Source organism: Entelurus aequoreus, linkage group LG13 (assembly GCF_033978785.1).
Source record: "Entelurus aequoreus isolate RoL-2023_Sb linkage group LG13, RoL_Eaeq_v1.1, whole genome shotgun sequence".
In the NCBI taxonomy this organism is placed as follows: domain Eukaryota; kingdom Metazoa; phylum Chordata; class Actinopteri; order Syngnathiformes; family Syngnathidae; genus Entelurus; species Entelurus aequoreus.
Window position 1 is genome coordinate 1893203 of NC_084743.1, and position 14935 is coordinate 1908137.

Consider the following 14935-nt stretch of genomic DNA (forward strand, 5'->3'; position numbering starts at 1 on the left):
GAAAAAAAACCAAAAAATTATAAAAACTTATTAGAGTCGATGGGTAAAGTAAAATAATAATAATACATTTTTTAAAAAGGCTCATTTTTAACACTTTTACGAGTTGGACCCTTTTGGGTCCCTGAGAATTTGTGTGATTTTTTGTAATTGCTCAAAAAATTATGATGTCAATGTTTTTATGAATTATTGACCAAATTAATGCCCCAATTACTTCGCATCAAATATTCCACTTTGAAATATATAAGTTTTGGGGGGAATGCATAATTTGTGTGTTTTGCCATTTGACAAAAATGCCATAAAAACAAACAAAAAATAATAATACAAACTTATAGTCGATGGGTAGATCTGATTTTGATCTAGAGATTCAAGTCCTTAAAGTAAAAAAAAAAAATTATGTATGAGTATTTTTAAAAACACTTTAATAAGCGGGGCTCTTTTAGATCCCCAATAATTTAGTGGGATTTTATTTTTAAACTGTCATTGCGCCATAAATAATCAATTAAAATTTATGTTGTCATGAATTATTGACCTAATAAATGCTCTAATTACTTCACATCAAATATTCCACTTTGAAATTATTTGGGAAAAAAATGCATATTGGCGCGGTTGGAAGTGTGGCCGTGCCAGCAACTTGAAGGTTCCTGGTTCAATCCCCACCTTCTACCAACCTCGTCATGTCCGTCGTGCCCTTGAGCAAGACACTTCACCCTTGCTCCTGATGGGTGGTGGTTAGGGCCTTGCATGGCACCTCCCGCCATCAGTGTGTGAATGTGTGGGTGAATGTGGAAATAGTGTCAAAGCGCTTCGAGTACCTTGAAGGTAGAAAAGCACTATACAAGTTTAACCCAAAACAAAATTAATAAAACACATTTTTTGGTGTTTTTGCCACAAAAAAAGAAGAAAAAAAAATTATAAAAATTTACATTCAATGGGTAAAGTAAAATAATAATAAATAAAAAAGTATTTAAAATAAAAAAGTACGATTGGGACCATTTTGGGTCCCTGAGAATTTTAGTGTGATTTTTTTTGTAATTGCTAAAAAAAATAATGATCAATTAAAGTCAATTTTATTAATAATTATTGACCTAATTAATGCCCCAATTACTTCGCATCAAATATTCCACTTTGAAATATATAATTTTTGGGGGGAATGCATATTTTGTGTGTTTTGCCATTAAAAACAGGGTTTTCCTTGACAAAAAGACCATAAAAACAAACAAAAAAATAATAAAAACTTATAGTCGATGAGTAAAGTAAAATAATAATAAATAAAAGAATATGGCTTATTTTTAACACTTTTACGAGTTGGACCCTTTTGGGTCCCTGGGAATTTTAGTGTGATTTTTTTTGTAATTGCTCAAAAAATAATGATGAATTAAAGTCAATTTTGTTAATAATTATTGACCTAATTAATGCCCCAATTACTTCGCATCAAATATTCCACTTTGAAATATATCATTTTTGTGGGGAATGCATATTTTGTGTGTTTTGCCATTTGACAAAAAGGCCATAAAAACAAACAAAAAAATAATAAAAACTTATAGTCGATGGGTAGATCTGATTTTGATCTAGAGATTCAAGTGCTTAATTTAGTGGGATTTTATTTTTAAACCGTCATTGCGCCATAAACATTCAATTAAAATCTATGTTGTTATGAATTATTGACCTAATAAATGCTCTAATTATTTCACATCGAATAATTCACTTTGAAATCATTTGGGGGGGGAAAAATGGCATATTTTGTGTTTTTGCCATAAAAAAAAAACAGTTTTGACAAAAAGGGCATAAAACATACACATTAAATATCACCAGATAGACCTGATATAAATGTATATATATATGTGTATATATATATATATATATATATATATATATATATATATATATATATATATATATATATATATATATATATATATACATATATATATATATATATATACACATATATATATACACACATATATATATATATATATACACACATATATATACACATATATATATATATATATATATATATATATATATATATATATATATATATACTTATTTTTTAACATTTTATGACTGAGACCCTTCAGGGTCAGTCATAAAATGTTAAAAAATAAGTCATATATATATATATATATATATATATATATATATATATATATATATATATATATATATATATATATATATATATATATATAAAATGTTAAAAAATAAGTCATATATATATATATATGACTTATTTTTTAACATTTTATGACTAAGACCCTTCAGGGTCCCTGGAAGCCTCAAAGCTTAAAAAATACATATATTTTGTATTGTTTTTGAAAACTTTAGACAGCATCTTCATTAGCAAACAGAAGGCAAAGTTGTTTCCTTTTCGCCGCCGCTTGGTCAGCACATTTGGCCGAGTGTCAGCCATTTTGGACGTCTGCCGCCCACACACACTTCTCTTACTCAAGTGGGAGTGCAGCTGTTATGAAATGATAAAATACCACCACCAAAACACTTGTGCTAATGACATGCTAATGTGAAAGTTCATCAAACATCAATAGCATTAAAACCATAATAGCACGAATGAGTAAAATCTATATTGTTAAATATAATAAAAGCAGGTTGGAAAGGCTCTTATTTTGACATATTACATCACTTCCTGTTATGTTATTTCACAAAAACCATTAATTTGCGTTAATATCTGCTTACTTTCTGTTGTAACATGTTTCTAACTAAACTTCTGTTGTCCGCACTGTGGAGGGACGTTAGCCACCAGCGAGGATGCTACATTGCTAGCAAGTGTCGTTAACACACATTATTACGAAATAACCGTAGCATTAAAAGCAATATCTTTATCCAAATGCATATCATATATATATATATATATATATTTATACAAATTATATATATTTTAGTTTTTAATCTTGAGGTATTATTTTATTACTTATTAATATATTGTATTTGAAATTTGAAATCTGTAGATAAACTGTAGCACTCAGATTTTATTTTTTAATGTTTCATACCCTTCTTGTAAAAGAAAACTGTTTTATTGGCAAAAACACAAAACATGCAATCTTTTACCCTCAAAAAACAATCAAAGTGGAATATTTGATGTCAATCAATCAATCAATCAATGTTTATTTATATAGCCCTAAATCACAAGTGTCTCAAAGGGCTGTACAAGCCACAACGACATCCTCGGTACAGAGCCCACATACGGGCAAGGAAAAACTCACCCCAGTGGGATGTCAAGTAATTGGATGCTTAAATGGGTCAATGATTCGTAACATTGGTTTTGATTCATTATTTTTTAACCTAATTATTTTTTTCCAACACTTAAATCTTTGGCTCAACTTCTAATCTGTCGATATAAATATATTTAATTAATTACCACATTTAAGAAAGTACTTTCAATTATTTATTCATTTAAATATGTACTTTAAAAATATATATATATATACTAAAAAAAATTAAAAATATATATATATCAAAATATATATACAAACTAGGGATGTCCGATAATGGCTTTTTGCCGATATCCGATATTGTCCAACTCTTTAATTACCGATACCGATATCAACCGATACCGATATCAACCGATATATACAGTCGTGGAATTAACACATTATTATGCCTAATTTGGACAACCAGGTATGGTGAAGATAAGGTACTTTGAAAAAAAATTTTTTTATAAAATAAGATAAATAAATTAAAAACATTCATTGAATAAAAAAGAAAGTAAAACAATATAAAAACAGTTACATTGAAACTAGTAATTAATGAAAATGAGTAAAATTAACTGTTAAAGGTTAGTACTATTAGTGGAGCAGCAGCACGCACAATCATGTGCGCTTACGGACTGTATCCCTTGCAGACTGTATTGATATATATTGATATATAATGTAGGAACCAGAATATTAATAACAGAAAGAAATAACCCTTTTGTGTGAATGAGTGTAAAAAAAAAAAAAAAAAAAAAAACGATACCGATAATTAAAAAAACGATACCGATAATTTCCGATATTACATTTTAACGCATTTATCGGCCGATAATATCGGCAGGCCGATGTTATCGGACATCTCTAATACAAACCTATTTAAACATTAAAATAGCAAATGCATACACATTTAACATTTTAATTCCATTCAGGGGAAAAAAAATTATGGCCAAAAATAAAGCAAAAATATACTGTAATGACTTAAATGTGTCATAATTAACCTGTAATTGGAATTAGATACATAAATGTTTTTATTAAATGTTATTATTTAGATGTAAAAGTACTTTTAATTATTTAATCATTTAAATATGTATTTAAAAAAATAAAAAATAATATGTATGTATATATATATATATATATATATATATATATATATATATATATATATATATATATATTAGGGCTGCAACAACTAATCGATTAAATCGATTATAAAAATAGTTGCCGATTAATTTAGTCATCGATTCGTTGGATCTATGCTATTCGCATGCGCAGAAGCTTTAAAAAAAAAAAAAAAAAAAAAAAAATTTTTAATAAACCTTTATTTATAAACTGCAACATGTACAAACAGCTGAGAAACAATAATCAAAATAAGTATGGTGCCAGTATGCTGTTTTTTTTCCCAATAAAATACTGGAAAGGATAGAAATGTAGTTTGTCTCTTTTATCCGATTATTAATCGATTAATCGAAGTAATAATCGACAGATTAATCGACTATCAAATTAATCGTTAGTTGCAGCCCTAATATATATATATATACATCAAAATATATAGTCAAACATTAAAATAATAAATGCATATACATTTAATATTTTCACAAGTCATTATTTAAACATTTTTTACAAACTTTAAAGGGGTCAATATAGAGTCAATAGTAAAATTTTGTGTTTGGGACTTCCAAAATATAAAAAAAATTGGTGACTTTTCATTCATATAAAAGGGCCTCATAAAAAATAAAAGCATGGAAACGGGGAGAACAATAATACTAACCAAGACCAATTCAAAATAAGTTAATATTAAATTGAAACAATTTAAGTAATGATATTTGATAACACATGTGTGTGTGTGTGTGTGTGGTGACTTGAGCGTGCGAGCCACTTTGTTTTTGCACAATCCACTCGGACGTGTGAGACAAAGAAAGAGAAGTGAAAGCGTGATTGCTGCCACGTTGTTTCCGACCGTGTTAGAAGGTCAACATTTCCCCGACTAAACGCGTGAAAAAAAATCAATAAAATAAAAATCACCGCACACAAGACACGTCTTCCTTTTATAGGAAAATTTTAATAATTATTCAATGTTCTACATTTTACAGTAAATATACAATTACAAACTTGGCTTAGTTATAGTACTAAGATCACTAACTGATCTTATTAGGAAAAAAAGAAGAACATAAAAAAAAGAATAAAATAAAACAGATTTACACTTCATATCACAAGCCTGACGCGGGTCCTTCACTGGGGACCAAATAGCTAACAAACAATTCACTTCTCTCAACGCTGAACAAACGTTGGGCTTCGATTTCCAAACACGGTAAATATCATAGCATGTGCAAACTGGGTACCAAAGTAAAAGTTGCAAAATGTTCCCGATACTTCATCCCGCAGGTGATGGGGTCAAAAGTACATGTGTATGCTTTTTGTTTTTGGAAGACGAGGAAGTTGCACTTTTTGCATCGCATTTCGTGTCTAATTCAACCAAGACTTATTTCTGACAGCGGAGATGGGAGAAAAAAAAACAACAACAAAAAAAACGCTGCACATTTAAGAGCCTACTGATCCTTGCCGTTGTAGTGCTTTTATTTTTTAGGAAAAGAAGAAAGTAAGACTTAGTGTCTGCAAATAAAAAAGGAAGAAGGGACGCTTGGTCAGCGGATCTTTTTTTATTTTCGTTTTAGGAATAGGAAACAAACAGAAAAGACAACGGTATATTGGAATTTTATTTTGAAATGCAGTACAAAGACTTAAGTTGAAAAATTAACCGCTCCTCTTTATGAGTCAAAAAATTGATACCTACATCATTTTGTACTTTGTTTAAACAAAAAAAAACACAGCCATAAGAACCCAAAATATGATCGCACTTACATATTTAGATTAATTGTGATTAATCACAGCAAATTATTTGCGTACATCATTTAAAGTAACTTTAAGGCCTTCGTGGCCACATGCGTGGACAGCACCTTTTAGCTCTTATTTCCAAAATTGTGTACACTGCTAAATTGGGGTCTTATGGCCACTTATGTGGACACTTGTACTGCCATCTGGTGGTGTCAGAAGAGTATAACATACAATGGAATTTGGAAGAAAAAAAGGGTAAAAATAAAAATTAGCATAGTGAAGTACGCGGTTGTGTACTTATGGACTAAGTACATCATATTAAAAGATGAGTCTTAGTGTTTATTCTAATTAGGGTCTAATAAGCCCAAATAGCAAAGAGAAATGAAAAAAAAGCATGTAAACAAACAGCTTGGGCCTTAAGAGGTTAAAAAAAGACCCCAAAATTTTGACACAAAATAGATTTTATTGTCCAAATGTCATCCAGGAACATTTTTTAAAATGTTTTACTTTAATTTTTATTTGCATTTATTTATTATTTTGGGGTATCCCCAATGAGATGCAGCATCTCCTTTTCAAGAGGGTCCCGAAATGTATTATTATTTTTATTCATTTATTTGGTTAGAACCGTTTTAACCTGTGCGCTCAAAATAAATTGGGTGATTAATCTGCGTTTATACGAGATAATGCCAGTTTTTTTGTGATTAATCACATAAGCAGTACAATTTTATGTTTTACTTTAATTTTTTATATTTATTTATTTATTATTTTGGGGTATCCCCATGAGATGCAGCATCTCCTTTTCAAGAGGGTCCCGAAATGCATTATTATTTTTATTCATTTATTTGGTTAATTTGGTTTGCATTATTAATCCCGATAATAAATCGATTTATGTTTTTCAAAAATCGATAAAAAATATATTATTTTTTTAAGGATTCTTAAGAAATAATTTTTTTGGTCTGGTGAAAAAAGAAAAGAAAATAATGCGGTATTAATCCCGATTTTAAATCGATTTATATTTTTCAAAAATCGATTAAAAAAATGTTGTTTTTTTGAAGGATTCTTAAAAAATATATTTTTTGTTTGAAATTTTTTTTAAAAATGCAGTCTTAATCCCAATTCCCAAATCGAATAATATATTTTTTAAATCATGGAAGGAATCTTAAAAAATTTTTTTTTTGTCTGGGAAAAATAAAATAAAAAATGCATTATTAATCCCGATTCTAAATCGATTTATATTTTTCAAAAATCGATAAAACATTTTTTTTAAGGATTCTTAAAAAATAAATTTTTTGTCTGGGAAAAAAAAAAAAAAGATAATGCGGTATTAATCCCGATTTTAAATCAATTTATATTTTTCAAAAATCGATTAAAAAAATGTTGTTTTTTAAGGATTCTTAAAAAATATATTTTTTGTTTGAAAAAAATTTAAAAAATGCAGTCTTAATCCCAATTCCAATTTTTTTTTTTAAATCGGTAAAAAAAAATTAGTTTTTTTTTTTAAGGAATCTCAAAAAATATGTTTTTTTGTTTGGAAAAAAAAAATTAAAAATGCATTATTAATCCCGATTCTAAATCAATTTATATTTTTCAAAAATCGATAAAAATTTTTTTTTAAGGATTCTTAAAAAATAAATTTTTTTGTCTGGGGAAAAAATAAAAAATAATAATGCAGTATTAATCCCGATTTTAAATCGATGTATATTTTTTAATAATCGATTAAAAAAAACGTTTTTATATTTTTTTAAGGATTCCTAAAAAATATATTTTCAACCTGGTCCCGAAATGCATTATTATTTGTATTAATTTATTTGCTTAAAACAGTTTTAACCTGTGCGCTCAAAATAAATTGCGTGATTAATCTGTGTTTATACATGATAATGACACACTTTTTTGTGATGAATCACATAAGCAGTACAATTATTTGTTGCATTTGTATTTTTTTGAAATACAATACAAACCTGATCATTTTATTTATGTATTTATCTGTGCAAACCACGTTATGAGTATTTTCGCACAAAGAACACTTTATTTTTCAAATGTATTGTTTGTATTTCAAAATAAAATTCCAATTTAATTGGGGGAGGTTTATACGCTGACCGTGCTTGAACATGGAAGAATGCAAGAAGAAGAAGAAGAAGAAGAAAAGAGGTGTGTTTGGTCGCATTTTGGCTAAATAAAGTGAAAAAAATGTTTAAAAAAAAAAGTCGGAATCAACACATTGATGTGTTTCACCGCCCATTTCCACTTGAAGTGCTAATTGAAATGGAGCGGCGAGGAATGGAGAGTGACTGCTAACGGTGTGCTGTGAGAGAATGCTCCCAATAAAATCAATAAGCACCACAAAGCTCGTCTTAAGGACTGAAGGTTTCTAGAAAACACCTTCAGTGCTCCAGAAGTCTAATTCTAATGTTCACACGTTTGTGGCTCGCTGCATCCAATCTTTTTTCAACACCTGGTGGGGGTTTTTTGTGTGTGAATTGGCTCGGTGGGGTAACGGGCAAAAGTCGGTGCGACACTGAGAAGTAGAACCACAATATTAAATATATGAGTTACAACACTACACTTGAGGTTTTATTCTGACACACTAACAAAAGGTTGTTGGTTAATATTTTATTTTGTAGGTGCACAGGTGGTCCGTGGTCTCGCATTAAAACCTAACTTTGCTCCAATTTGCGCGTGAAAGGACAAATTTAACTTCAGTTAAAAATTGTTTCCTTTTACATGAGAACAAATACCAATTTTCGGTACTTTTGTGTGTTTCGGTGGTAATAACTGGTTATTAGTTTACCCTAAATTCCGGACTATAAGCCGCTACTTTTTTTACCTACGCTTTGTACCCTGCGGGGTATAAAACGGTGCAACCATTTTATGGATTTTTGGCCATAATGCAAATAACGCAAATAGGTTAATTCGGTCTTCAAATAATTATGCAACTTGTTATTCTTATTTCCTTAACAGTTACGGTTTCCGTACCTGACTGGAACTGGTTTAAAACTCTAGGACCACCTGTATCAGTAGTAGTGGTGCACACCTGAATTGCGATTCTGATTTATTCTGATTCTAAAGGAATTCGTAATTTTCAAAAATCGATTAATGTAAAAAAATATTTTTTAAGAAGAATACCTTTTAAAAAAAAAAAAAAAGTTTTTGGTCAAATACGTAATTTTTTTTTTTTCATTCTTAATTTAAACTAAATAATTATTTTTTTTAAGAATAAACTTACAACCAAAAGGCGCTTCATTATTTTTTCTTACGATTATTATACTAAGTATAATAATCAATTCACATCCGAATTGCTATTCCTATTAATCCCGATTCTAAATCGATTTTTTTTGCAAAAATCGATTATTAAAAATTAAAAAAAAATGTTTTTTTTAAGGATTCTTAAAAAATATATTTTTTGGTCTGGGAAAAAAAAAAAAGCAGTTTTCCCGTAATAGTTTTTTAAAAATCGGTTCAAAAAATTAATTAGTTTTTTTTAAGGAATCTTAAAAAATATGTTTTTTCGTCTGGAAAAAAAAAAATTACAAAAAATAATGCAGTATTAATCCTGATTTTAAATCGATTTATATTTTTCAAAAATCAATTGAAAAAAATATCCTTTTTTTTTTTTTAAGGATTCTTAAAAAAGATTTTTGTTTGAAAAAAAAAAAAAAAATGCAGTCTTAATCCCGATTCCAAATCGATTTATATTTTTAAATTGGTTAAAAAAAAAAGTTTTTTTTTACGAATCTCAAAAAATGTTTTTTTTGCCTGGGGGAAAAAAAATAAAAAAAATAAAAATGCATTATTAATCCCGATTCTAAATCGATTTGTATTTTTCAAAAATCGATAAAAAATTTTTTTTTTTAAGGATTCTTAAAAAATAAAAATTTTGTCTGGGGAAAAAATAAAAAATAAAAGACAATAATGCAGTATTATTTCCGATTTTAAATCGATGTATATTTTTCAATAATCGATAAAAAACAATGTTTTTTTTCTTTTTTAAGGATTCTTAAAAAATATATTTTTTGTTTGAAAAAAATAAAATAATACAAATGCAGTCTTAATCCCGATTCCAAATCGATTTATCTTTTTTTAAAATCGGTTAAAAAAAATTGTTTTTTTAAGGAATCTTAAAAAATATGTTTTTTTGCCTGGGGGGGAGCAGTATTAATCCCGATTCTAAATCGATTTGTATTTTTCAAAAATCGATAAAAAATTTTTTTTTAAGGATTCTTAAAAAATACAAATTTTTGTCTGGGGAAAAAAAAAAAAAAAATAATAATAATGCAGTATTATTCCCGATTTTAAATCGATGTATATTTTTCAATAATCGATAAAAAAAAAATGTTTTTTTTCTTTTTTAAGGATTCTTAAAAAATATATTTTTTGTTTGAAAAAAATAAAAATAAAACAAATGCAGTCTTAATCCCGATTCCAAATCGATTTATATATTTCAAAAATCGATTAAAAAAACTTTTTTTTTTTTTTTTTTTTTTAAGGATTCTTAAAAAATATATATTTTTTGTCTGGAAAAAAATGTAAATAAAAAAAAAAAGAAGAAGTTTTTCTAGCCTGCAACCTGTTTTGAAAAAGTTTCATTATAATTCTTTGACCAAATAGTACATTGTGAGAATCGGTTTGAATCGAGAAGCGCTTTGGTTCGAGAATCGTCACACCAGGAACCGAAATCGCATGGATTCACACCCCCAATTAGTAGCATTTATTTGCCTTTCTTTTCCATACTTGTGTCAAAACTAGCAGTGAGGATTTCAAAAGTCGGGGCTGAATATTAAGAGGCGAGCGTTGGAATGAAAAGGGGAGAGAGAGAGTGGTCATTCTGCGTTGGTGAGGCCGAATAGAAAGGAGGAAACCGTTAATCAATCAAAAAGGACAGTCGTACAAAAACGAGATTCACAGGAAGCAAGACGCGACAACAAGAGTTCACCGGTTACCTAGGAGACGAAAAAAGCGCTACTGAACAACAGTGAATTATGGCACAAAGGAGACAAGTCAAACATGCTCACCCACTCACTCCACGTTCTCATTCGGGGGGGGAGTTTTTACCTCATGCCTGTGAGAATCCTGCGTGTGTCTCCAGCTCACTCGCCCAACGGCGAGCCGCGGTGTGCTCAAACAAGCACCTGTGAGCAGATAATAGTGCATCGTCTCTTTCTCCTCACGTCGCCACGGAGGCAAAAACTCGACCCAGACCCCGAGCTACGCCTCGCCCCCGCCCCGGATGACAGAACACACGACAGAAAGGAAAAAGGAGCTGAAATGAAATATCTAAAGCACAAACAGTAGCTGCCACAATGATGCAACCATGCTTAGCTAGAAATACATAACTGTACCACTTGCTGTTTAAATATACTGCTTTTTTTTTTTGTTGCTTTTTTTTTTTACCTAAACTTAACATATCCGACGCTATAGTGAGACACCTGAATATTACCATTATGCCGACTTGACCGGAGTGAACAAAAGGAAAAATACTGTCGGTTAAATAAATCTTAAGACTAATAACATTACTGCTGTCGAAAGAAAAATCTATTTTATTTTTTTTTTTTTTTAAGTGGGGGTTTCAAATGTTTTACTTTGAAATTCAGGCACGTAAACTAAAGAAAGGTGAATAAAAAAAATAGATGCGTTTTCCTCCGACAGCAATATTTTGGAGCATTATTGCTCTAGTGTACAAACCTCAAACACTTTTTTTAATAATGTGTCATTACAATATGAATAGCGTTACTAAAAAGCTTAGGTACCTGCTTGCTTAGCATTACGTTATAGTTGTTTATTTTGGCTATTTTTGTGCCTCACACAGTTATTCCATATCCAAATTGTCGATATGTTCTACTCTTACGTGTAATGGTTATTAATGCGGCTGCTTATAGAGCCTGGAATCTTTTTTTTTTTTTCTTCTTTTTTTAAAGAGAGTTTGAGGCATTCCCTCATATTTTATTGCAATATCAAGCCACCTTATCGACATACTTCTGCTGTAAATGCTTTTTATTACAAAGCCCGGCCCCCACTTGAAGTTTTTTTCCCCCAAAAACTCCTGAAAATGCCAAACTTTAACTTTGTCCCCAAGCCGAGAACCAATAACCAGAGATTTGCTAAACGCTTACTCGAAATAAAGATGTCGTTAAGCAAGTATGGCATCTCCTGTTTTTTCTTCTTCAAAATCATCTTTTGGTACGTGTTTTTTTTTCCATAAACATTCAAAAAAGAATGAAAAATGTGTCATAATTGTGATATGCATAATGAAACACAAGGAGTGATACTTTGTCCCTCGATGTGTGTCACTTTAAGAAAAAAAAAATAAAGTTTCGCATTTCATATTACTGTCGTTTTTTAAAAAAAATATCAGCACTGTCAAATTATTATTTTTTAAATCAGATTAATCACACTTTTAATGAATCGTGGTTAATCACGGTAAATCACGAGCTTACATAATTGAAATTAAGCTAAAAAGGAGCCCGATATTTTCACGCAAATGCAATTTTATTTACACTTTTTTAATGTTTTATTTGAATGTAAATAATTGATTTGCGCAAATTAATGTCAAAAATAATTTTTTAAAATCTAAACTAGGGATGTCCGATAATGGCTTTTTGCCGATATTCCGATATTGTCCAACTGTTTAATTACCGATACCGATATCAACTGATACCGATATCAACCGATATATACAGTCGTGGAATTAACACATTATTATGCCTAATTTGGACAACCAGGTATGGTGAAGATAAGGTACTTTTAAAAAAAAAATTATAAAATAAAATAAGATAAATAAATTAAAAACATTTTCTTTGAATAAAAAAGAAAGTAAAACAATATAAAAACAGTTACATAGAAACTAGTAATGAATGAAAATTTGTAAAATTAACTGTTAAAGGTTAGTATTATTAGTGGACCAGCAGCACGCACAATCATGTGTGCTTACGGACTGTATCCCTTGCAGACTGTATTGATATATAATGTAGGAAGCAGAATATTAATAATAGAAGGAAACAACCCTTTTGTGTGAATGAGTGTAAATGGGGGAGGGAGGTTTTTTGGGTTGGTGCACTAATTGTAAGTGTATCTTGTGTTTTTTATGTGGATTTAATAATTTTAAAAAAAACAAACAAAAAAAAAAACGATACTGATAATAAAAAAACCGATACCAATAATTTCCGATATTACATTTTAACGCATTTATCGGCCGACCGATATTATCGGACATCTCTACTGAATACCATTAAAACCATTAAAGGTTAGTATTATTAGTGGAGCAGCAGCACGCACAATCATGTGTGCTTACGGACTGTATCCCTTGCAGACTGTATTGATATATATTGATATATAATGTAGGAAGCAGAATATTAATAACAGAAAGAAACAACCCTTTTGTGTGAATGAGTGTAAATGGGGGAGGGAGGTTTTTTGGGTTGGTGCACTAATTGTAAGTGTATCTTGTGTTTTTTATGTGGATTTAATTAAAAAATTAAATTAAAAAATTAAAAAAAACAAAAAAAAACGATACTGATAATAAAAAAAACGATACCAATAATTTCCGATATTACATTTTAACGCATTTATCGGCCGACCGATATTATCGGACATCTCTACTGAATACCATTAAAACCAAGAGGAAGATGTTAATATTTGATATCTGTTGTTGAGTAAGTAAAAAACTCTGGATTAGAAGTCAAAATAAATCTGTGTTGCTACATAATTAATGCAATATTTTTGTGATTAATCGCAACTCCTTATGTTTGACTGAGGTGGATGTTTTGTGCGGCTAGTTTGGCATAAACCGACGCACGCCGGCCCGCGTCAATGTGCATTTTTTATTTTTTTTTTGGTGGGAAAAAGCTCGGTTATTGGTTCTCACCCGGGCGCACGCAGCCCGACGTCTTCACTTCCAGCCCGATCCCTTTTATAACTCCCCTTTCCCCCCGCCTTCTACGCCTACAAATACGTGGATTTTGCGGTAACTTCTGTGGAGTAAGTGCCACTAGGCGGTCCCTGTTTATGCCCACCACAGGAGCCCCTGCGTGAGACAACACGTCATTGGGAGTGTTCTAACCGAACGCGTTGACCGACGATTAATACATTAAAAAAAAAAGAAGCATGCAGTGTCACGACATACTAGCCTGCATAGTATGTGGCGTCCTGCGTACTTGTGCGGTAAGTGCGATATAGAACACACGCGAGGAAACAGAAAGACGGTGAGGTGCTGGAAGACCAGATAGGTAGGATTCAAAGTGGAGGGGGGAAAACAAATGAAAATGTGAAACAAGACAAAGGAAACACTTAAAAAAAAAGAAAGAAAAGCAACCTGCGTGAAACTAAATACAAAAAAATTGGTGTTTAAAACTGTGCTGTTCGAAAATTTGGCAGCATAAGTCAGTAAGTCTTTGCAAGGACTGATGGAGATGATGTTGAGGAATAAGTGCACGATACTTTCCAGCCCACTGAGCAGCAGGCAGGAACCTCACACACACACACACACACACACACACACACACACGCACGCACATCAACACACACAGGACTGACCAACACCCGGAATTGGTCCGGCGTCCTTCTGGAGTTCCAATGAAAGACAACAAAAGAAAGGAGGGGGTTGGGGGAAAAAAGTCCTAAAAAAAAATAATAAAAAGAAGGTAATGACCGGTTGGCAAATGAACAGAGAGAGAGAGAGAGAGAAAAAAAAAAGAATTCAAAAAAATAAAAGCAGCTTTTGTAAAAATGTTAGAGTGATATTAAAGTGGCTGTTGCACTTTAGGTTTTGTTCTGCAGACAGGGTGCAGAGTTCCCATGGTTACCGGGAGCAGTTGCATATGACGGTGGACTCCAGAGCTGGAGAGAGAAGGCAGAGGTGGGTGATGGGTTCCGTGGCGGGGTTTAGGAGAGGAGAAGACTTA

At 30.6% G+C, this 14935-nt stretch overlaps 1 protein-coding gene across 1 annotated transcript in view; it reads right to left on the minus strand.

The window, feature by feature from the left end:
• Positions 1-5242: 5242 nt before the first annotated feature.
• LOC133663057 (protein FAM168A-like) overlaps positions 5243-14935 on the minus strand; it is a 66400-nt gene continuing 56707 nt past the window's right edge. The window contains exon 8 of the mRNA XM_062067243.1: positions 5243-14870. The gene's annotated coding sequence lies outside the window, so the exon portion shown is untranslated. The remainder of the gene's footprint in view (positions 14871-14935) is intronic.